General features: G+C 43.4%; 1 long non-coding RNA gene across 2 annotated transcripts in view; it reads left to right on the forward strand.

Moving 5' to 3' along the window:
* Nucleotides 1-25498, forward strand: part of LOC134737323 (uncharacterized) — a 45331-nt gene that overhangs the window by 8704 nt on the left and 11129 nt on the right. For both annotated transcript variants that reach the window (XR_010122105.1, XR_010122106.1), the window contains exons 2-3: nucleotides 19529-19670; nucleotides 23318-23640. This is a non-coding gene — a long non-coding RNA (uncharacterized lncRNA). The remainder of the gene's footprint in view (nucleotides 1-19528; nucleotides 19671-23317; nucleotides 23641-25498) is intronic.

Consider the following 25498-nt stretch of genomic DNA (forward strand, 5'->3'; position numbering starts at 1 on the left):
TGGACTGTTCACTTTTGGTGGGATCACTTTCTTAAGATTACTTAAGGTACTAATGCTTGATGAAAATCATTTGTGTTTTCACTTCATTAATTGGGGAAAGAGCTACAGGTTGTTTTTTGTTTGTTTGTTTTTGAGACAGCATCTCGCTCTGTCGCCCAGGCTGGAGTGCAATGGCGTGATCTCAGTTCACTGCAACCTCCGCCTCCCGGGTTCAAGCGATTCTCCTGCCTCAGCCTCATGAGTAGCTGGGACTACAGGCACCCGCCACCACGCCCAGCTAATGTTTATACTTTTAATAGAGACAGGGTTTCACCATGTTGGCCAGGATGGTCTCGATCTCTTGACCTTGTGATCCACCCGCCTTGGCCTTGCAAAGTGCTGGGATTACAGGCGTGAGCCACCGTGCCCAGCCAGAGCTACAGGTTTTACTGTAACACTTTAGAAGGTCCTTTTTCTTTGTACCTCTGTGATGTGTTCACCTAGCAACAGCTTCTTTGATATGCAAACATTCTACAGGCAAATTACTCAGAGCAGCCACTCATGTTGCACAATTCAGGTCTCTTCTGGAAACTGGCCTTGGATTTGGAATTTTCTCTGGAGTCTGATGTGGTAAAAATTTACACTTTTCACTTCTTACTAAATGCAGCATAGCATACTACATCTTTTGAGTGTGTAAAAAATAGTCATGTACAAACCTAAAATCACAGAATAATCATGTAATGGTGCTATATTTTATTTTTACTTTAGATTTCTAATACATTTTTATTGTATCTTTATAAGGTTAGTTTGGGAGAATAGCACTATCATCATCTATATTAGTTAACTTCGCATTAAGGTTTTTCCCCTGTTTGGTTCTTTGATTTTACAATCCATATTTTTTGTGCTTGGTATGGGATGATAAAGATAACAGAAATAGCTCCTGTTTTTAGGTACCTTTATTTGTTTGTTTGTTTGGAGACAGGGTCTTACTCTGTCACCCAGGCTGGTGGCACAATCATAGCTTACTACAGACTCTAACTTCTGACTCAAGCCATCCTCCACCTCAGCCTCCCAAGTAACTGAGATTACAGGTGCACACCACCACCTCTGGATAATTATTAAAATTTTCATAGAGACAGGTTCTCACTTGGTTGGCCAGACTGGTCCCAAACTCCCGATCTCAAGTGATCCTCCCACCCCAGCCTCCTGAAGTACTGGGATTACAGGCATGAACCACTGCCCTGGCCTAGATACATTTAATGTAGTAGAGGAGATGAGATTTTTACATAGTATAATATTGAATAAGACAACAGTCAAAAGAAAATCACATACTGTAAGAGAAGAGATTACCCTTACCTTTTAGCAAACAAGAAAACTCCCTTTTAGGAATCAAGAAAACTCCCTGGAGGAGATGGTACTTAAACTTATACTGGAGGATTTATATGTTCATCCTTCTTGGTTTATATTTTGTCCCACATGGTAGCTTGTTTCTTTTTTCTTTTTTTTCTTTTCTTTTTTTTTTTTTTGAGACAGAGTTTTGCTCTGTTGCCCAGGCTAGAGTGCAGTGGCGCGATCTCGGCTCACTGCAACCTCCTCCTGGGTTCAAGCGATTCTCCTGCCTCAGCCTCCCAAGTAGCTTGTTTCTTAGAGACAGTGTGAGTGAAACTCATTAGTAAAGTCAATACAGCACAAGTTTCATAAAATGGTAAAGAAAAGGCTGGGCGCGGTGGCTCACGCTTGTAATCCCAGCACTTTGGGAGGCCGAGGCGGGCGGATCACTAGGTCAGGAGATCGAGACCACGGTGAAACCCTGTCTCTACTAAAAATACAAAAAATTAGCCGGGCGTGGTGGCGGGCGCCTGTAGTCCCAGCTACTCGGAGAGGCTGAGGCAGGAGAATGGCGTGAACCCAGGAGGCGGAGCTTGCAGTGAGCCGAGATTGTGCCACTGCACTCCAGCCTGGGCGACAGAGCAAGACTCCGTCTCAAAAAAAAAAAAAAATGGTAAAGAAAAATAAAAGTAAAGGATGAAATTCTTAAGAACTTTGTCAGGCCGGGCATGGTGGCTCATGCCTGTAATCCCAGCCCTTTGGGAGGCCAAGTGGGGTGGATCACCTGAGGTCAGGAGTTTGATACCAGCCTGGCCAACATGGCAAAACCCTGTCTCTCTAAAAATACAAAAATTTGCTGGGTGTGCTGGCCGGCACCTGTAATCCCAGCTACTCGGGAGGCTGAGGCAGGAGAATCGCTTGAACCCGGGAGGCGGAGGTTGCAGTGAGCCGATACCATGTCATTCCACTCCAGCCTGGACGACAAGAGCAAAAAACTCCATCTTGAAAAAAAAAGAACTTTGGGCTGGGCGCGGTGGCTCACGCCTGTAATCCCAGCACTTTGGGAGGCCGAGGCGGGCGGATCACGAAGTCAGGAGATCGAGACCATCCTGGCTAACACGGTGAAACCCCGTCTCTACTAAAAATACAAAAAATTAGCCGGGCGTGTTGGCGGGCGCCTGTAGTCCCAGCTACTCGGGAGGCTGAGGCAGGAGAATGGCGTGAACCCGGGAGGCGGAGCTTGCAGTGAGCCGAGATCGCGCCACTGCACTCCAGCCTGGGGGACAGAGCAAGACTCCGTCTCAAAAAAAAAAAAAAAAAAAAAAAAGAACTTTGTCTCCAGTATCATTCTTGTTCTAGGACTGAGAAACAGTTCATTCTTCATTTTCATCTACTAAAATTTAAGTTCTTTGATTTTCTTCTTTGGGTCTTGGAAAAAGAATTGATATAGTAATTTTCTTAGGTATCAAGTAATGAAAATGAGAAAAGAGACTAGTCTCATTATAGATATTTTTTGTTTGTTTTTATTCTTATTTTATTTTATTTGAGACAAGGTCTCGCTCTGTCACCCAGGCTGGAGTGCAGTGGCTCCATTATGGTTCCCTGCAGCCTCGAACTCAGGGGCCCAAGCAATCCTCCCACATCAGCATCCCGAGCAGCTGGGACTACAGGTGCATGCCACCATGCCTGGCTAATTTTTGTGGCTTTTTGTGTATAGAGATGAGATTTCACCATGTTGCCCAGGCTGGTCTCAAACTCCTGGGCTCAAGAGATCTGTCCACCTCAGCCTCCTAAAGTGCTGAGATTACAGGCATGAGCCACTACGTCCAGCCTAGAGATATTTATACTTTAATAGCTGCCTGCAATACCAATACACCTAGAATGAATTAGAAGAATTTGAAAACAGATCTCAGGATTAGTAAAAGGAAGTCAAGCCCTATGCCTCCTGTTCTACATTCCTCAAATCACATAATCCTGATTTTTTCCTCCTCATATGAAAATTCCTCTCATTTTGGGCCTGTTTGATTTTTTGGGAGACACTACCCAGCAGTAACACACCGCACTTACATGCAACCCCTCCACTGCACAGTTTCTAAATGCCCCCTTTTTTTGTCCATTCTCTGATCCTAAAAAAAGAAATCCAGTGGCACAATCACGGATCTCTGCAGCCTTGATCTCTAAGCCTCAAGTGATTCTCCTGCCTCAGCTTCCTGAGTAGCTGGGACCACAGGTGCTTGCCACCATGTCCAGCTATTTTTTTTCTTTGTTTTTTTTTTTTGTGAAGATGTGTCTCACTATCTTGCCCAGGCTGATCTTGAATTCCTGGGCTCAAGTGGTCCTCCTACCTCGGCCTCCCAAAGTGCTGGGATTTTATATATATATATATTTCCATTTTACTTATGTTAGTGCTTTCCCTCTTTTGGTATAGAAAAGCTAATAAAGCTTAAACTTAAATGGAACTTGTATAAACACAATATATCTGATGATACCTTTGAGGATGTCTTACATTTGTCTTTTCTTTCAGAAAAATGTGATGCCAATCCCTGAAAAGTGTAGCAATTTAATTATGGGTAGCATTCTTCTTTCCCTCTACTTACTATAGTATTAACTTACTACTAATGCTAAGAAGTTTATAATTTTTGATAATTCAGATTTGGATTAGATTAAGATTTATGTCTATGCATAATTCATTAAAAACTTTTTAAACCAAATTGTCAAAAAAGATTGTAGGTACCTTGTTTAAAGAAAATATATAAGCTAGTTTCAAGAATTCCAAAATATTTTTTAAAAGCGGCTCTGTACATGTCGATAAATTATTTGCTCATTGTAATTTTTTGAATCTGTTTGTCAAAGCAAATGTAGACGGGCTCGAACTCCTGACCTCAAATGATCCACCTGCCTCGGTCTCCCAAATGCTGGTATTACAGGCATGAGCCACCGCGCATGGCCTGTTATCATTTTTAATTAAAAATTTTACTGAGATAATTGTAGATTCACTTGCCATTATAAGAAATAATTCAGAGATATCATTTGTATACTTTGCCCAGTGTCCCCCAAAGGCAAAATTTTGCAAAATTATAGTCTAATGTAACAGCGTGAATACTGACATTAATACAATCCACTGAGTTTATTCAGATTTCCCCAGTTTTACTTGTATTCAATTGTGTGTTTGTGTATTAAGTTCTATATAACTAGTCAACATACTGAACAGTTCTAACATCACAAGTATCCTTCAGGTAGCCCTTTTGTATCCACATCCACTTCCTTCTCACCCCCAACTATTGACAACCACTAATCTCTTTTCCATTTCTAAAATGTGATTTCAAAAATGTTACATACTTAGCTGGGGGCGGTGGCTCATGCCTGTAATCCCAGCACTTTGGATATACTGTCTCTACTAAAAATACAAAAATTAGCTGGGCGTGGTTGTGCACACCTGTAATCCCAGGTGCTTGGGAAGCTGAGGCAGGAGAATTGCTTGAACCCGGGAGGCAGAGCTTGCAGTGAGCCGAGAGTGTGCCATTCACTCCAGCCTGGGCAACAGAGTGAGACTCTGTTTCAAAAATAAATAAATAAATAAAATGGTCTTCATACAGCCTTTGCTGCTAGGAAATATAGTTTCTAATTAACGTAATTTTTTTGTCAAATACAAAATGTTTCTGAACGTTTCTGGTTATCAAGCTGGTAATCTTTTACAGTGTCCCCAATTTTTTTTTTCTACTCTCTTACTAGTTCTCCAGATCACATGCAGGCTATTAAGAAATGTGAACTAACAAATTAAGTTAAAATAGCAGGACGGGCGCTGTGGCTCACACCTATAATCCCAGCACTCTGGGAAGCTGAGGCAGGTGGATCACTTGAGGTCAGGAGTTTGAGAGCAGCCTGGCCAACAAGGTGAAATCACATCTCTACTAAAAATACAAAAATTTGTCAGATGTGATGGCACATACCTGTAATCCTAGCTATTTGGGAGGCTGAGGCATGAGAATCGCTTGACAGGAGGCAGAGGCTGCAGGGAGCCAGGATCATAGCACTGCACTCCAGCCTGGGCGGCAGAGCTAGACCCTGTCTGAAAAAAGAAAAAAAATGTTAGTAGCAGCAGAGCACAGTGGCTCATGTCTGTAATCCCAACACTATGGGAGTCTGAGGCAGGAGGATCTCTTGAGCTTAGGAGTTCAAGACCAGCCTGACAACATAGTAAGACTCCATCTCTACAAATAATCATTAAAAAAATTAGCCGGGCTTGGTGGCACCTGCCTGTAGTCCCAGCTACTGGTGAGGCTGAGATGGGAGGATCACCTGAGCCTGGCAGGTCAAGGCTGCAGTGAGCTGTGATCGCCATTGTATTCCAGACTGGGTGACAGAGTGAGGCCATGCCTCAAAAATAATAATAATAAATGTATAATTTAAATGTGACTTAACCTCATGAAGCTTTTAAAAACAAAATTATAAACGATTTTAACACTTTCTCATTAGCTAAGAAGTCTTCAGAACAAACTTTTCATAAAAGAAACTTCACTGCAAGAGTTGAAGCCTGAGCTAGAAAGTTACAAAGAAAATAATGTACGACAGTCATTCCAGATAATGTCCCTGAAAGATAATATCAAGGACCTACAGGAACTTACTGCTTCTCTAACCAGAATTAAGTATTTGAGAAACACCAATATTCAGAGCCTTCAAAGAGGCAACTGGGATTTAACTAAATGAGTTATAGAACTAGAAAACTGTCTAAGGTAGGGAATTTTCCAGTTTGTTTTCCAACATGTCTTTTGTTGTAAGCTTGCAAATAGCATATGAACTCCATACTCCTGATTGATCATAGAATTTAAATCTGTAGAATTTCACTTAATAGCTGACCCAACATTATTATATTTTGTATTGAGATATAACTTAAATACCTTGGGCCAGGTATAGTGGCTCATGCCTGTAATCCCAGCACTTTGGGAGGCCAGGGCTGGTGGATCACTTGAGGTCAGGAGTTCAAAACCAGCCTGGCCAACATGACAAAACCCTGTCTCTACTAAAAATACGAAAAATTAGCTGGGCGTGGTGGCATGCACCTATAATCCCAGCTACTCGGGAGGCTGAGGTGGAAGAATCACTTGAATCCAGGAGGTGCGAGACTCTGTCTTGAAAAATAAAAAAATCCAATTTGAGATATAACTTACATACCTCAAGATTCAGTTTAAAGTGTACAATTCAATGGTTGTACAATCGTCACCACTATCTAATTTCAGAACAATTCCATCACCCCCAAACCAAAAAAAAAACCCATGTCCGGCTGGGCATGGTGGCTCACGCCTGAGATCCCAGCACTTTGGGAGGCTGAGACAGGCGGATCACGAGGTCAGGAGTTCGAGACCAGCCTGGCCAACATGGCAAAACCCCATCTCTACTAAGTACAGGTGGGTGCCTGTAATCCCAGCTACTCGTGAGGCTAAGGCAGGAGAATAGCTTAAATCCAGGAGGCGATGGTTGTGGTGAGCTGAGATCATGCCATTGCACTCCAGCTTGAGCAGCAAGAGTGAAACTCTGTCTCAAAAAAAAAAAAAAAGATTTAATGACTGCCCTGCTGGATTTTGAACTTGCATGGGGCCTGTAGCCTCTTTCTTTTGGCCAAATTCTCCCTTTTGGAATTAGAGTATTTACCCAATGCCTGTATTCCCATTATATTTCGAAAGTCACTAACTTGTTTTGTTGTTGTTGTTTTGAGACAGAGTCTTGCTCTGTTGCCCAGGCTGGAGTGCAATGGCACAATCTCGGCTCACTGCAACCTCTGCCTCCCGGGTTCAAGTAATTCTCCTGCCTTGGCCTCCCAAGTAGCTGAGATTACAGGCATGCACCACCACGCCTGGCTAATTTTTGTATTTTTAGTAGAGACAGGAATTTCACCATGTTGGCCAGGCTTGTCTCCAACTCCTGACTTCAGGTGATCCACCAGCCTTGGCCTCCCAAAGTGCTGGGATTACAGGCATGAGCCACCGTGCCTGGCCCAAAGTTACTAACTTGTTTTGGATTTTACAGACTCACAGGCAGAAGGGACTTGCCTTGTCTCAGATGAGACTTTGTTCTTTGGGCTTTTGAGTTAATGCTGGAATGAGTTAGAACTTTGGGGGACTGTTGGGAAGGCAGATTGTATTTTGAAATGTGAGAATGACATGAGATTTGAGAGGGTCCAGTGGGAGAATGATAAGGCTTGAGTCTGTGTCCCTGCCCAAATCTCATGTCAAAGTGTAATCCCGAGTGTTAGGGCCTGGTGGGAGCTGATTGGATCATGGGGGTATATTTCCCCTTTGGTGCTGTTCTCACGATAGTGAGTTATCATGAGATCTGGTTGTTTAAAAGTGTGTAGCACCTCTCACCTCACTCTATTCCTTCTGCTCTGGCCATGTAAGATGTGCCTGTTTCCCCTTCACCTTCTGCCATGATTGTAAGTTTCCTGAGGCTTCCCTAACCATGCTTCCTGTACAGCCTGTGGAACTGTGAGCCAATTAAACCTCTTTTCTTTGTAAATTACCTAATCTGAAGCATTTCTTTATAGAAGTGCAAGAACAGACTAATACATTGAACATCTCTTCATGTGCTTATTGGCCATGTGTATATCTTTGTAGAAATACCTATTCATATTCGTTGTCCCTTTTAAAATTGGGTTGTCTTTTTATTGCTGAGTTGTAAGTGTTCTTTATATTTTCTGGATACTGGACTTTTATTAAGTGTATAATTTGTAAATATTTTCTCCCAATTTGTGGGTCATCTTTTCGCTTTCCTAAAAGTGTCATTTCAAGCAAAAATTTTAATTTTGATGGAGTTGTGTCTGTGTGTATGTGTATGTGTGTCTTTGGTGTCATAGCTGAGAAATTATTGTCAAATCCAGGATCATGAAAGATTTACATCTATATTTTCTTTTAAGACTTATAGTTTTGGCCAGGCATGGTGGCTCACGCCTGTAATCCCAGCACTTTGGGAGGCCAAGGCAGGTGGAGTTCGAGACCAGCCTGGCCAACATGGTGAAACTCCGTCCCTACTAAAAATACAAAAATTAGCGGAGCATGGTGGCACACGCCTGTAATCCCAGCTGCTCGTGAGGCTGAGGCAGAAGAATAGCTTGAGCCTGGGAGACAGAGGTTGCAGTGGGCCAAAATCGTGCCACCGCACTCCAGCCTGGCCGACAGACTCTGTCTCAAAAAAAAAAAAAGAAAAAAGATTTATAGTTTTGGCTGGGCGTGGTGGCTCATGCCAGTAATCCCAGCATTTTGGGAGGCCAAGGCAGGTGGGTCACTTTAGGCCAGGAGTTTGAGACCAGCCTGGCTGACATAAAAAAACCTGATCTCTACTAAAAGTACAAAAATTAGGCTGGGCACAGTGACTCACGCCTGTAATCCCAGCACTCTGGGAGGCCGAGATGGGCAGATAATTTGAGGCCGGGCGTTCAAGACCAGCCTGGCCAACATGGTAAAACCTTGTCTCTACTAAAAATACAAAAATCAGCTGGGCGTGGTGGCACGCACCTGTAATTTCAGTTACTCAGGAGGCTGAGGCGGGAGAATTGCTTGAACCCAGGAGGCAGAGGTGGCAGTGAATTGAGATCATGCCACTACACTTCAGCCTGGGTGATAGAACGAGACTCTGTCTCAAAAAAATAATAATAATAATAATAGCTGGACATGGTGGTGCACACCTGTATTCCCAGCTACTTGGAAGGCTGAAGCAGGAGAATTGCTTGAACCCAGAAGGTGGAGGTTGCAGTGAGCCAAGATTGTGCCATTGCACTCCAGCATGGGTGACAGAGCAAGACAGGTGCACTCCAGTCTGGGTGACTGCACTCCAGCCTGGGTGACAGAGCAACTAACTAACTAAATAAAACTATAGTTAGTTTATATATATAGTTTTTAGTTAAAACTGTAGTTAGTTTATAATTAACTATAGTTTTAGTTATAAAATATAACTATAAAGTTATAGTTTTAGCACTTACATTTATGTCTTTGACTTCTTTTTTTTGTTTGTTTTTTTTTGAGACAGAGTCTCGCTGTGTCGCCCAGGCTGGAGTGCAGTGGCACGATCTCGGCTCACTGTAACCTCCACCTCTTGGGTTCAAGCGATTCTCCTGCCTCAGCCTCCCAAGTAGCTGGGACTACAGGTGCCTGCCACCACTCCCGGCTAATTTCTTTTTGTATTTTTAGTAGAGACAGGGTTTCACCATGTTAGCCAGGATGGTCTCGATCTCCTGACCTCGTGATCCACCCGCCTCAGCCTCCCAAAGTGCTGGGATTACAGGCGTGAGCCACCGCGCCCAGCCTGTGTCTTTGACTTCTTTTGGCAAATTTTTATGTATGATGTGAGGTAAGAGTCCAGATTCATTGTTTTTCATATAAATATCCAGTTGTCCTCAGCACCTCTGTGGAACTATCTTGGCATTCTTGCCAAGAATCAATTGACCATAAATGTATGGGTTTATCTTTGGGCACCCAATTCTATTTCATTGGTCTGTATGTCTGTCCTTATGCCAGCACCACACTGTCTTGATTAATGTAGCTTTGTAGTAAGTTTTGAAATGGAGAAGTATGAAAAATTCCAACTTAATTTCATTTTTTTCAAGATCATTCTGGCTATTTTGGGTCTCTTGCTTTTCCATATGTATTTTAAGATCAGCTTTTCCATGAACATGGAATATTTTTCCATTTATTTAAGTCTTCTTTAATTTTTTTTTTTCCCCGAGATGGCGTCATGCTCTGTCGTCTAGGCTGGAGTGCAGTGGCACGATCTCAGCTCACTGCAACCTCTGCCTCCTGGGTTCAAGCAATTCTTTTTTTTTTTTTTTTTTTTCCGAGACGGAGTCTCGCTCTGTCACCCAGGCTGGAGTGCAGTGGCGCAGTCTCGGCTCACTGCAAGCTCCGCCTCCCGGGTTCATGCCACTCTGCTGCCTCAGCCTCCTGAGTAGCTGGGACTACAGGCGCCCGCCACCACGCCCGGCTAATTTTTTGTATTTTTAGTAGAGACGGGGTTTCACCGTGGTCTCGATCTCCTGACCTCGTGATCCGCCCGCCTCGGCCTCCCAAAGTGCTGGGATTACAAGCGTGAGCCACCGCGCCCGGCGGGTTCAAGCAATTCTTCTGCCTCAGCCTCCTGAGTTGCTAGGATAACAGATGCTCACCACCACGCCCAGCTAATTTTTGTATTTTTAGTAGAGACAGGGTTTTACCACATTAGCCAGGCTGGTCTTGAACTCCTGACCTTGTGATCTACCGCCTTGGCCTCCCAAAGTTCTGGGATTACAGGCGTGAGCCACCGCGCCCGGCCTTCTTTTTCTTTTTCTTTTTCTTAGAGACAGGGTCTCACTCTGTTACCCAGGCTGCAGTGCAGTGGCACAATCATAGTTCAGTGTGATCTCGAATTCCTGGGCTCAAGCAGTCCTCCTGCCTCAGCTTCCCAAGTAGATAGGACTACAGATGCATGCCTCCATGCCCGGCTAATTTTTAATTTTTATTTTTTGTATAGAGTTAGGGTCTTGCTGTGTTACCCAGGCTGGTCTCAAACTCCTGGCCTCAAACAATCTTACTGCCTTGGCCTTCCAAAGCACTGAGATTACAGGCATGCAGCACTGCACCCAGCCTCTTTAAATTGTTTTAACAATGTTTTGTAGTTTTCAGTGTATGTGTGTTACATTTCTTTTGTTAAATTTATTACTAATATTTTATTCTTTTTATGCATTGTAAATGAAACTGTTTCCATATTTCGTTTTTTGATTGTTTATTTTTAGAGAGTAGAAATACAATTGATTTGTGTATATCAGTCTTTGTCCTGCAAGCTTGCTGAACTCATTTATTAGCTCTAGGGCTTTTTTGGTATGTGTGTGTGGTTTCCTTGGGATTTTCTCCATACAAGACTATGAATCTGCAAATATGTGGGTTTTAAAAAATTTATTATTATTATTATTTTTGAGATGGAGTCATACTCTGTCATCCAGGCTGGAGTGTGGTGGCACGATCACAGCTCACAACAACTTCTGCCTCCCAGGCTCAAGCAATTCCCCTGCCTCAGCCTCCTGTAGCTGAGATTACAAGAGTGAACCACCATGCCTGACTAATTTTTGCATTTTTAGTAGAGATGAGGTTTTGCCGTGTTGCCTAGGCTTGTCTCAAACTCCTGGGCTCAGGCTATCCACTCGCCTTGGCCTCCCAAAGTGCTGGGATTATAGGTGTGAGCCACCACACCCAAATATTGTTGAGTGTTTTTAATCACAAAAGTGTGTTGGATTTTTTGTCCAATGCTTTTTTTTTTGCATCTTACTGAAATAATCATGTGATTTTATCCTCTATAGAATTTGTTATTGTTAGACTTATTGTATTAGTTGGTATACAGAGAGAGGAGATATTTGATAATGTGCCCTCAGTTGATAGAAGGAGAAACAAAGTCATTAATTTTTCCTCTTATAATAAGAATAATATTTGAGAAACTCACACAATATGAAAAGCTATTCAATTTAGATGTGCACACTACTGTAGCCTATTTCTATTTTGTATTGGTTAGTATGTATCAGGTCATCTCATAGGTTGGGGCTCTTCTGGGTCTTGCATTTCTCAAGACACTTTTTTTTCTTTTGCTGTATTTATACCAAGTCGCGTTTTGTTTGTTTGTTTCTTGGTTGGTTGGTTTGTTTGAGTCGGAATCTCACTCTGTCGCTGAGGCTGGAGTGCAGTAGAGTAATCTTGGCTCACTGCAACCTCTGCCTCCTGGGTTCAAGTGATTCTCCTGCCTCAGCCTCCCAAGTAGCTGGGATGACAGGTGCACGCCACTCTGCCCGGCTAATTTTTGTATTTTTAGTAGAGATGGGGTTTCACCATGTTGGCCAGGCTGGTCTCGAACTCCTGACCTCAGGCGATCTACCCACCTCAGCCTTTCAAAGTGCTAGGATTACAGGCGTAAGCCACTGCGACCAGCCCACTTTTTAAAAGAAATTATATAGGAGACTAAAATTGAATAAAGAAGCAAACCTTTACTTAGATTGAGATATTAGTTAAAGGCCTGAAACAAGCAAAATGGGGTTTGCTTTTTTCTGGTTGTGCAGAGTGTATGAATAAAAAGAACTCAGAGAGTTGAAGTGAAAGACTGATTAAAAGCAATTCATCATCCAAATAATATCTTCTCAGTGTTAAGCAAGCACATGAAGTTAGCTATAGCTCGACCCTTAACAGCTAATGAGGTAAACTCTTCAACTCAGTTTTGAACATAACATAGTACACTACAGACTTTTTGTTTTTGTCCTCAGAGGTAAAGAGGAACAGTGTCTATATGGCATACTATGAGGATTAATTTTATATGTCTACTTGACTGGGCCATAGGGTGCCCAATATATGGTCAAACATTATTTTAGGTGTTTCTGTGAGAGTGTTTTGGATAATTTTAACATTTAAATTGGTATACTGAGTAAAGCAGATGATACTCCCTATTGTGAGTAGGCCTCATCCACTGAGTTAAAGGCCTGAATAGAACAAAAAGATTGACCCTCCCCCAGGTAAGAGCAAATTCTTCCTGCCTGATGGCCTTCAAAATGGGACATCAGCTCTTTTTCCTGCCTTTGGATTCAAACCATTGGCTCTTCCTGGGTCTTGAGCCTGCTGGCCTTTGAACTGGAGCTACACCATCAGCTCTCTTGATTTTCAGGCCTTCAAACTTAGACTCGAACTATATTATTGGCTCCCCTGGGTCTCCCAGATCCCAGCAGATCTTGGGAATTGCCAGCCTTCATAATTGCTGAGGCAGTTCCTTTTTTTGAGATGGGATCTTCCTCTGTCACCCACACTGGAGTGTAGTGGTACAATCATGGCTTATTGCAACCTCAAACACCTGGGCATAAGTGATGCTCCTGACTCAGCCTCCTGAGTAGCAGGGACCACAGGCACATGCCACCATGCCCAGCTAATTTTTTAAAAATCTTTTGTAGATACAAGGTCTCACTTTGTTGCCCAGACTGGTCTTGAACTGCTGGGCTCAAGCAATCCTTCCGCCTCAGCCTCCCTAGGTGCTGGGATTATAGGCATGAGCCACTGTGCCCAGCCAAAAGTCAGAAGATAATTGAATGCAATCTTTTTTTTTTTTTTTTATTATACTTTAGGTTTTAGGGTACATGTGCACAATGTGCAGGTTTGTTACATATGTATCCATGTGCCATGTTGGTTTGCTGCACCCATTAACTCGTCATTTAGCGTTAGGTATATCTCCTAATGCTGTCCCTTCCCCCTCCCCCCACCCCAATTGAATGGAATCTTAAAGTGCTGAAAGAAAAAATACTGACAACCCAGAATCTATACTCAGTGAAATTATCCTTCAAAATTGAAGATGAAATAAACATGGTTTCAGAAGAAAAAAAAAAAGAAATCATTTATTGTCAGAGGAACTACACTATTAAGAAACACACCAGGCAATTTTTCAGGATGAAGGAAAATGATCCTTGGTGGCTACAGAGAAATGTAGGGTAGAATAAGGAGTAAAGAAAGGGTAAATAGAAATTAATACTGACAGTTAATTTAAAAAAATCCTATACAATTTATAATATATAAAAAAGTAAAACATATCAATAGTACAAGGGCAAGAAATGGTAAATGGAGTTATGCTATCATAAGTGTTTTATTTAGGGGGTATCACGAAAGTATTAAAGTAGAATGTAATAGGCCAGACGCGGTGGCTCACACCTGTAATCCGAGTACCTTGGGAGGCTAAGGAGGGTAGATCACTTGAGGTCAAGAGTTCGAGATCAGCCTGGCCAACATGGCGAAACCCCACCTCTACTAAAAATACAAAAATTAGCCAGGTGTGGTGGCATGCGTCTGTAATCCCAGCTACTTGGGAGGCTGAAGCATGAGAATAGCTTGCATGTGGGAGGTGGAGGTTGCAGTGAGCCGAGATCGTGCCACTGCACTCCAGGTTTGGCGACCGAGCGAGACTCTCAAACAAACGAAAAAAAAGTAGCATGTAATAAATCAAATATGCTTTATGTAACCACAAAATCCAGCTTAACAACTAAACAATAATTTAAAAGATATTAAAAACAATATGGAAGAAAAATGAAATAAAAAACTTTATTAATCCAAGGCCAGGCGCGGTGGCTCATGCCTGTAATCCCAGCACTTTGGGAAGCCGAGGCAGGTTGACCTCTTGAGGCCAGGAGTTCCAGACCAGCCTGGCCAACATGATGAAACCCTGTCTCTACTAAGAATACCTGGGCAAAGTAGAGCATGCCTGCCTGGGCGCAGTGGCTCATGCCTGTAATCCCAGCACTTTGGGAGGCCGAGACGGGTGGATCAGGAGGTCAGGAGATCAAGACCATCCTGGCCAACATGGTGAAACCCTGTCTCTACTAAAAATACAAGAATTAACTGGGTGTGGTGGCACATGCCTGTAATTCCAGCTACTCTGGAAGCTGAGGCAGGAGAATTGCCTGAACCAGGGAATCAGGTTGCAGTGAGCCGAGATGGTGCCACTGCATTCTAATCTGGCGACAGAGCGAGATTCTGTCTCAAAAAAAAAAAAAAAAAAAAAAAGTAGAGCATGCCTGTAATCTGAGCTACTAGGGAGGCTGAGACACGAGAATCACTTGAACCCAGAGGGGCGGAGGTGCAGTGAACAGCGATCACACCACTGCATTCCGGCCTGGGCAACAGAGTGAGACTCCCTCTCAAAAAACAAACAAACAAACAAAAACTTTATTAATCCAAATTAAAATGGTAGAGTAGTAGTAAAGGAACAGAGAATAGATGGGAAAAACAATAAGTAACATGATAAACCCAACAATTTCAATAATTACTTTAAAGATAGATGGTATTGTAACTGCTCAGTGGGTTCACCTTGCCTGCTGCCTAGACAGAGACGATTTCTCAAGACAGGAGAATTGCAATAGAGAAAGATAAATTCACGCAGAGCTGGCTGTACGGGAGACCAGAGTTTTATTATTACTCAAATCAGTATCCACAAGCATTCCACCTCCAGAGTTTTTAAGGACAACATGGTGGGTGGGAGGAAGCCAGTGAGCCGGGAGTGCTGATTGGTCAGAGATGAAATCATAGGGAATGGAAGCTGTCTTTTTTTTTTTTTTTGCGATGGAGTCTTGCTCTGTCGCCCAGGCTGGAGTGCAGTGTCGCAATCTCGGCTCACTGCAAGCTCCGCCTCCCAGGTTCATGCCATTCTCCTGCCTCAGCCTCTCTGAGTAGCTGGGACTACAGGCGCCTACCACCACGCCCGGCTAATTTTTTTTTTTTTTGTATCTTTAGTAGAGACGGGGTTTCACCGTGGTCTCGATCTCCTGACCTCGTGATCCGCCCGCCTCGGCCTCCCAAAGTGCTGGGATTACAAGCGTGAGCCACCGCACCCGGCCTGAAGCTGTCTTCTTGAGCTGAGTCAGTTCCTGGATGGGGACTACAAGATCAGATGAGCCAGTTTATCAATCTATGTGGTGCCAGGTGACCCATCAAATGCAGGGTCTGCAAAATATCTCAAGCACTGATCTTAGGAGCAGTTTAGGGAGGGTCAGAATCTTGTAGCCTCCAGCTGCAAGACTCCTAAACCATAATTTCTAATCTTGTGGTTAATGGTAGTCCTACCAAGGCAATCTAGTCTCCAGGCAAGAAAGAGGTCTGCTTTGGGAAAGTGCTGTCATCTTTCTTTTAAACTATATAGTAAGTTTCTCCCAAAGTTAGTTCAGCCTACACCCAGGAATGCACAAGGACAGTTTGGAGGTTAGAAACAAGATGGAGTCAGTTAAGTTAGATCTCCTTCACTGTCTCAGGCATAATTTTGCACAGGCGGTTTCAGTATAATCATTTCAGTACAAGACAAGATTTAAAAAAAGAAAACTAATGCTAAGCATTTTCAAGAAACATACTGTAGGCCGGGTGCAGTGGCTCACGCCTGTAATCCCAACACCTTGGGAGGCTGACGCGGGCGGATCACGAGGTCAGGAGATCGAGACCATCCTGGCTAACATGGCGAAACCCCGTCTCTACTGAAAATACAAAAAAATTAGCCGGGTGTGGTGGCGGGCACCTGTAGTCCCAGCTACTCGGGAGGCTGAGGCAGGAGAATGGGTCAACCCAGGAGGCAGAGCTTGCAGTGAGCCGAGATTGTGCCACTGCACTCCAGCCTGGGTGACAGAGCGAGACTCTGTCTCAAATTAAAAAAAAAGAAGGAAACATAGTGTAGCCAGATGCCATCTATAGTCCCAGATACTTGGGAGGCTGAGGCAGGAGGATAGCTTGGGACCAGTTTGAGACCAGCCTGAGCAACATAGCAAGACCCCGTCTCCAAAATTTAAAAATGTTTAAAAAGAGATATATTTTATATATAAGAACACAGAAAGATGTTATTAAAAATAAAAAAAATGACATTTGGGTAATGTGAATATTACCTTAAAGAAAGCTGCAGCCATGTGGAACTGTTACCGGGAATGGGTCCCAATCTAGACCCCAAGAAAGGGTTCTTGGACCTCATGCAAGAAAAAATTAGGGGCAAATCCATAAAGTGAAAGCAAGTTTATTGGGAAAGTAAAGGAATAAAGAATGGCTACTCCATAGGTAGATTCGCAGTATGGGCTGCTTAACTGAGTATACTTATAGTTATTTCTTTGATTATATGCTAAACAAGGGGTGGATTATTCATCAGTTTTCTGGAAAAGGGGCAGGCATTTCTCGGAACTGAGGGTTCCTTCTTTTTTTAGACTGTATAGGGTAACTTCCTTATGTTGCCATGGTATTTATAAACTGTCATGGCACTAGTGGGAGAGTCTTTTAGCATGCTAATGCATTATAATTAGTGTATAATGAGCACTGAGGACAACCAGAGGTCACCTTTGTCACCATCTTGGTTTTGGTAGGTTTGGGCTGTCTTCTTTATCACATTCTGTTTCATCAGCCGGGTCTTTGTGATCTGTATCTTGTGCTGACCTCCTCTCATCCTGTGACTAAGAATGCCTAAGCTCCTGGGAATGCAGCCAGTAGTTCTGAGCCTTGCTTTACCCAGCCCCTATTCAAGATGGAGTTGCTCTGGTTCTAATGCCTCTGACAGAACCTTCTGATTGTCACAATATTACCAGTAGCAGCAGGCAGCTATTCACACCCAAATTTCACCTTAAAAAGAATGGCTTCAAAATTGACCTCCCCCATGGGAAACACTGCAGGACTTAACACAGGATTGTTTTTCTCTTCATTTCTCTACCATTTCTTTCTTTTTTTTTTTTTTTCCCGAGACGGAGTTTCTCTCTTTTTGCCCAGGCTGGAGTGCAATGGCGCAATCTTGGCTCACCACAACCTCTGCCTCCCAGGTTCAAGCAATTCTCCTGCCTCAGCCTCCCGAGTAGCTGGGATTACAGGCATGCGCCACCACGCCCAGCTAATTTTGTATTTTTAGTACAGACGGTGTTTCTCCATGTTGCGACCTCAGGTGACCCACCCACCTCGGCCTCCCAAAGTGCTGGGATTACAGGTGTGAGCCACTGCACCCGGCCTACCATTTCTTTTTGGGACAGGGTCTCGCTGTGTTGCCCAGGCTGGTTTCTAACTCCTGGGCTCAAGCGATACACTGGCCTCAGCCTCCCGAAGTGCTGGGATTACAGGAGTGAGCCACTGTACCAGGCCCATTTCTCTACCATTTCTGATCTCTCTCTAGAAACACTTGGATAACTGCACAGCTCCTTTCATAAGAAATATATTTTGGGGCCGGGTGTGGTGGCTTATGCCTGTAATCCCAGCACTTTGGGAGGCCGAGGCAGGTGGATCAACCGAGGTCAGGAGTTCGAGACCAGCCTGGCTAAGATGGTGAAACTCCGTCTCCACTAAAAATACAAAAAATTAGTCGGGAGTAGTGGTGCACGCCTGTAATCCCAGCTACTCAGGAGGCTGAGGCAGGAGAATCACTTGAACCCAGGAGGCGGAGGTTGCAGTGACCCAACATTGCGCCACTGCATGCCAGTCTGAGCAACAAGAGTGAAACTTCGTCTCAAAAAACAAACAAACAAATGAACAAACAAACAAAAAATCATTGTTATTCCTCAGAGTAAGAGCAAAGATCATCCCCTGCAGAAGCTTAGGAACTATGCACAGAACTTTACAGAACAGGGGCGATACTTTAACTGAAGGCTGACTACTGACCAGAGAATGGAATTCTGAGAGGGCTCAAGGAATAAAAGGAAAGTAGGTGGGGAAAGGGAAGGCGCCCATCTGAAGCAAACTTCAGCTGCCATCAGGATATCTTGTGGTGGTCACAAGTCGTAGGCTCTGTTTTTGGAAGGTTTGGGTATAGTGCAGGATTCCATTTGTCTACTTGGCTACACCTCTGCCTGAGGTACACTGTTGCCAGAGAAAAGGGTCCCAATCCAGACCCCAAGAGCAGGTTACTGGATCTTGCACAGGAAATAATTCAAGGGGAGTCACACAGCACAGAGAAAAAGCAAGTTCATACAATGTTACTGAGCAGGTCATCCCCACAAAGCAGGAGGAGGAACATGACATCCTTGTTAGTGTCTCTATTTATAAGAAACTTATGAGAAGCTATAATTAAACTTGGAACATGCAGATATGCTCACTAAAGGTAGGGGCTGTTGGTGTTATAGATGACCATTAATCTTTCAGCCTAAGCCTGCTCATTAACAGCATCTTTAATAAAGTGGGCTACACTTTTAGGACATCTGGACATTCTGCAGGATTGGCGGGAGATGTTCTGTATGGCCACAGATATTCTGTAATTATAATTGGTGGTCAGCTTGGGATGTGGCTATTTTCAGACCACAAGCATTAACCTTACAAAGTGCCTAGCTACTCATTTCAAGATGGAGTCACTCTGGCCATGTTTTACCAAACCAGAGGTCTGGTAAGGAGAGGTTCCTCTAACACCATGAGGTCAACATCACTCAAGTTCCTGGCCAGCCAAACTCTGAAAGCAAGGAGTCCCAAATTGAGGATCAAGTTCCTCCAGAAATCATTGCTATGAGTGGCAAAGCAGTAGATTTCCTGAAGCCAATCTCCCACATTGTCTGGAATTTTGGGAGCTTCATTTGCCCAGCTGGCAGTGCCAATGGGGACCCCGCTGGAAGCCATAGTAGCACCTTTGGGCCCTGCATAGGACTTGCTCAATACACCATATTGGAGTCATTGGCTCTTTCTGTTATTTTAAGTTGAAATTTGAAGATTGGCTGAGTTGGTTTCATGATATTGTTGCCTACTGATATCTTACACAGAGTACGAGTACATCTGGTTGAAAGAGAAAAGGCAGAGACAAAAGCAGACTTTTTGGAGTTGTTGTTCTCAGGCACTAACAGATTCATCCCTTATATGCATATGAATGGACAATAAGATTTCTTGGATATTTTCATGGCAAAGGTGAGGAGAAATTTTTATTGCTTTTTGAAGAAACATGATTTTTATTACCTTGGGTTATTCCAGAAGATAATTGATAAATGTTGAGTAGTTTGTTGGTCTTCTTCTTAAAAGAGGATCAAGAGAAGCAGTACAGCATGGCAGACTAGAAGCATTTCTGTTTTTTTGTTTTGTTTTGTTTGAGATGAAGTCTCGCTCTGTTGCCGAGGCTGGAGTGCAGTGGAGTGATCTCTGCTCACTGCAAGCTCCGCCTCCTGGGTTCAAGTGATTCTCCTGCCTCAGCCTCCCAAGTATCTGGGATTACAGGCATGTGCCACCACGCCCGGCTAATTTTTATATTTCTAGTAGAGACAGGGTTTCACCATGTTAGCCAGGCTGGTCTCAAACTCCTGACCTTAAATGATCCACCCATCTCGGCCTCCCAAAGTGCTGGGATTACAGGCATGAGCCACCGCACCTGGCTGAAGGATCTTCAGTATCATCTCTGTGATAGATAAATTGTTTAGTGGGTTATCTACATTGGCCATTGACATCTAGAATTAGGGTATGAGCTGGGTTTAGAAGAAGGAAATGAGGCTGGTCTCCAATAGACAGTGATTCATATGATAAGCAGAAAGTGTTACAGAAGTCTGGTAGAGGAGGATAGGAGACAGATTATTGTCAAGGAGATAGTAGAAGTTTATTTTGAAATCCTTAGACTATGCCGGGCTCAGCGGGTCACACCTGTAATCCCAGCACTTTGGGAGGCTGAGGCAGGCGGATCACCTGAGGTCAAGAGTTCGAGACCAGCCTGACCAACATGGAGAAACCCAGTCTCTACTAAAAATACAAAATTAGCCAGGCGTGGTGGCTAATTTTGTATGCCTGTAATCCCAGCTACTTGGGAGGCTGAGGCAGGAGAATCGCTTGAATCTGGGAGGCGGAGGTTGTGGTGAGCCAAGATCGTGCCATTGCACTCCTGCCTGGGCAATAAGGGCGAAACTCCATCTCAAAAAAAACAAAAAAAAAGAAATCCTTAGACTATAAGTTTGTTATATAATCTTCACGTAAAACAAGGTCCTATATGACCCAAATAATGTGCAGGGTTCCCTTTAAAAAGTTCAGCAACTACTTTCTTTTTTTTTTTTTTGAGACGGAGTCTTGCTCTGTCACCCAGGCTGGAGTGGGTTGGTGCAATCTTGGCTCACTGAAACCTCTGCCTCCTGGGCTCAAGCCATCTTCTCACCTCAGCATCCTCGGTAATTTAGTTGGAACTACTGGCGTGCGCCACTATGCCCGGCTAATTTTTTTGTATTTTGTGGAGACGGGGTTTCACCATGTTGCCCAGGCTCGTCTCAAACTCCTGGGCTCAAGTGATCCTCCTGCCTTGATCTCCCAAAGTGATAGGATTACAAGCATGAGCCACCACACCTGGTCAATGACTTTCAAATTTGTTTAAAGTAATCCCAATCTTTATTTGCCTCTCTCAAGTAATTCATGATAACACTTTCTTTTAAAAAAAAAAATGCTGTCACTAGGCTGGTTGCCGTGGCTCACATCTGTAATCCCAGCACTTTGGGAAGCTGAGGCGGGTGTATCACCTGAGGTCAGGAGTTCGAGACCAGACTGACCAACATGGTGAAACCCCGTCTCTACTAAATACAAAAATTAGCCAGGTATGGTGGCGGGCACCTGTAATTCCAGCTACTTAGGAGGCTGAGGAAGGAGAATCGCTTGAACCCCAGGAGGCAGAGGTTGCACTGAGCTGAGATGGCACCATTGCACTCCAGCCTGGGCAATGAGAGCAAAACTTTCTCAAAAAAAAAAAAAAAGAACCAAAAAAAAAAAAAAAAGACCAGGCGTGGTGGCTCACGCCTGTAATCCCAGCACTTTGGGAGGCAGAGGCGGGTGGATCACCTGAAGTCAGGAGTTTGAGACCAGCCTGGCCAACATGGCAAAACCCCGCCTCTACTAAAAATACAAAAAAATTAGCTGGGCACGATGGCAGTTGCCTGTAATCTCATCTACTAGGGAAGCTGAAGCAGGAGAATCGCTTGAACCTGGGAGACGGAGGTTGCAGTGAGCCAAGATTGTGCCATTGCACTCCAGCCTGGGAGACAGAGCAAGACTCCGTTTCAAAAAAAAAAAGAAAGAAAAAAGAAAAAAGAAAAAAAAAAATCTGTCACTAATCTCTAAGATCTCTGAATAATTCTCTCAGAATTAGAGTCCATACAGCTCTGATCTTTTCTTCTTTTATGCTGCTTGTTTTTCCAAGGCTTTTAGTGATGCAAACTTATCATTACTTTAACAATTCCAGCTTTCCTTCTATGTCTTGGTTTTACATGACAAGAAGCCCAAAAACTGAACTTGTTTACTCAGCTCCCGGGGTTGAAGGTGGCAAGAAGGTGGTAAGAATTCTAGACAGGCCAGGCATGGTGGCTCACGCCTATAATCCTAACAGTTTGGGAGGCCAAGGCAGAAGGATCGCTTGAGGCCAGGAGTTCGAGACTAGCCTGGGGAACATAGTGAGACCCTGTCTCTACAAAAAAAAAAAAAGAAAAAATTAGCTGGGTGTGGTAGTGCACACCTGTGGTCCCAGCTACTCAGGAGGCCAAGGTGGGAGGATTGCTTGAGCCCAGGAGGTGGAGGCTACAGTGAGCAATGATGGCACCACACTCCAACCTGGGTGACACAGTGAGACCCTGTCTCAAAACAAAACAAAACAAGAAAGAAGACTTGGTAGAATTCTCCTGTGGGAGTTTGGAGAAAGAAGTAGAGCATTATTATTGTTTTTTTTCCTGTCATATTTTCAGTGGAAACAGGATGATTAGAAGAGTGCAGGGGAAAGGTTGGGGAAAAGAAATGTGACTTCTTTCACTTATACTTTTACATTATTGAAATTGTTATTTAAATTGTATTCTATAACCATAATTAAGTCTTTATAAACTTTTCACTTAATGATCTTGGCATTCATTGATGATCTTTGCCTGAATCTTATTTCAAAAGGCAAGGCATTTCAAAATGCTGATTTTTAAAATTTCTATCATTTCTTATACACTTATTAGCTCACATTTTTCTGTAATGAGTTTACCCTTATCAAGTGGGACTCTTTGGTTAGCTGCTCCTCTAAGCTAATTTTCTTGTATTCTCAAAGCAGTTTCTCCATACCATCATTTCAATACCTCTTGCTGTTCTAGTTTGCTGTTTTGAGTATGTCCTTGTCTTACTTATGTGATTGACTCTTTTTTTTCTTGAGAGGGAGTTTCTCTCTCGTTGCCCAGGCTGGAGTGCAATGGCGCCATCTCTGCTCACTGCAACCTCCGCCTCCCAAGTTCAAGTGATTCTCCTACCTCAGCCTCCCGAGTAACTGGGATTAGAGGCACCCACCACCACACCCAGATAATTTTTGTATTTTTAGTAGAGACGGGGTTTCACCGTGCTGGTCAGGCTGGTCTCGAACTCCTGACCTCAGGGGATCCACCCGCCTTGGCCCCACAAACTGCTGGGATTCCAGGCGTGAGCCACAGTGCCTGGCCACGACTAACTCATTCCATTGAGGGTCTTTTCTCCTGAAGTTTTGTGCTATGACTTTATATTTCAAAAGAAGGGAAATAGATGTCTCAGTATTACATTTCAAACAGGAAGTTTAACCTGTATATTGGCTTATTTAGGGTAAGAGTGAAGCTATCCTGGCCAAGAACTTTGAGAGAGACAACACTATTCACTCTGAAGGACAAAAAAATGAGCAGAAAATTTGGGATAAATGTCAACAAGATTTGAACCCTAAAGAAAAGCAAGCATCGAGTTAGACCTCCATATTCATTCAACTGGGAAACTAAAACTGCGCGGTCCCAACATCAGAATTTCCTTGGTCAGTTGGTTATTGTAGGACAGCATTCTTCTGCGTGACAGTATTGTCTCCTTACCAGCCACAGAGGAGGCTGTGAAAGAGAGGATTTGGGAAATTGGTGCAAATGAGAAAACTTGGAAATCTGTAAGTGTATAGATATAAAAGTTATTCTTTTCAGTTTGATTCTTTTATGATGTAGATTTTAATATTAGTCAATTTAGGAAACTCTGTGGCTCTGAATTATAGTTATAATTCTAGTTTTACTATTACAGTGAAAGAAGAGAAGAGGCTGTTCATTATTATATTGGAAGTAGTGTAGCATGTTTATTAACAGCGTAGAGCCCCAGCATGAAGCCTAGCTCTGCCATTTGCCAGCTGTGTGTGCTCTTGGGTAGACTACTTATCCTCTCTGTGCCTCATTTTCATTTGTGAAGTGGGGGATGGTGTGGAGTTCCCACCTCACAGAGTGGCTGCAAGGACTAAATGGGTTAATACGTGATAAATGCTTAGTTTAGTATAAGTTCAATAAATATCAAAATAGTGGTATGTTAAAGATAGTGTTTACATGATAACATAAAATTAATTGCCAGTTTGTTTTAATTTACTGGTCAAGTCTATCAAATGATTGAATCAGCATGTTTAAGTGGATATATCTCCTCATTTGTGTCCAAATCATTTTAGTATATTCATGACTCCTCCCCTTAAAATTCAAATGATAATAGGTACAGTTAGTCCTCCATATCTGTGGATTCAACGAACTAGAAATAAAAAATTGCATCACAGCCAGGCATGGTGGCTCACATCTGTAGTCCCAGCACTTTGGGAGGCTGAGGCGGGTGGATCGCTTGAGGCCAGGAGTTTGAGACCAGCCTGGCCAGCATTACGAAAACCCATCTCTACTAAAAATACAAAAAATCAGCTGGGCAGTGGTGGCTTGCACTTGTGGTCCCAGCTACTCGGGAGGCTGAGGGATGAGAATTGCTTGAGCCCAGGAGGTGGAGTTTGCAATGGGCCGACATCTCACCACTACACTCTAGCCCGGGCAACAAATCAAGACTGTCTCTTTTTTTTTTTTTTTTTTTTAAGACGAAGTCTCACTCAGTCGCCCAGGCTAGAGCGCAGTGGTGTAATCTTGGCTCACTGCAAGCTCCGCCTCCCGGGTTCACGCCATTCTCCTGCCTCAGCCTCCCAAGTAGCTGGGACTACAGGCGCCTGCCACCACGCCCGGCTAATTTTTCGTATTTTTAGTAGAGACAGGGTTTCACCGTGTTAGCCAGGATGGTGTCGATCTCCTGACCTCGTGATCCGCCCGTCTTGGCCTCCCAAAGTGCTGGGATTACAGGCGTGAGCCACCGCGCCCGGCCAAGACTGTCTCAAAAAAAAAAAAAAATTGCATCTGTACTGAACATGTACAGACATTCTTCCTTTTCATTATTCCCTAAACAACAGAGTACAACCATTTACATAACACTTACATTATATTAGGTATTATAAAAGTCTCCCGAGAGACAGAGGTTGCAGTGAGCCGATATTGTGCCATTGCACTCCAGCCTGGGGGACCAGAGCGAGTCTTCGTCCCCCCGCCGCCAAAAAAAAGTTTTGAGATGATTTAAAGTGTACAGGAGGATGTGAATAGGTTAGATACAAGCACAACACCATTTTGTATCAAGGACTTGAGTATTCATCAATTTTGGCATCTCTAGGAGGTTCTGACACCAATCTCCCAGGGACACTAGGGACGCCTGTATATGGCTTAGATTCAGTGTGTTAGTGACACCTGCTACACAGTAGCCTGTTTAGAGTTCCCCATTTTTTAAAATACTCTGCTCTCTTAAAATTCATTATACAGCTTTATTTCTCAGTACTGACTAAAATTTCTTATTTTTATATATTGAAGCTTTCCATTTATTTTTTAAACCAATGTATACATGTCAAATCCTAAAATCGCCTGTATTAATCTATTAGTAACTTAATGCCACTCCAATGTGGATATAAATAGAAC

This window comes from Symphalangus syndactylus, chromosome 8 (assembly GCF_028878055.3).
Source record: "Symphalangus syndactylus isolate Jambi chromosome 8, NHGRI_mSymSyn1-v2.1_pri, whole genome shotgun sequence".
In the NCBI taxonomy this organism is placed as follows: Eukaryota; Metazoa; Chordata; class Mammalia; order Primates; family Hylobatidae; genus Symphalangus; species Symphalangus syndactylus.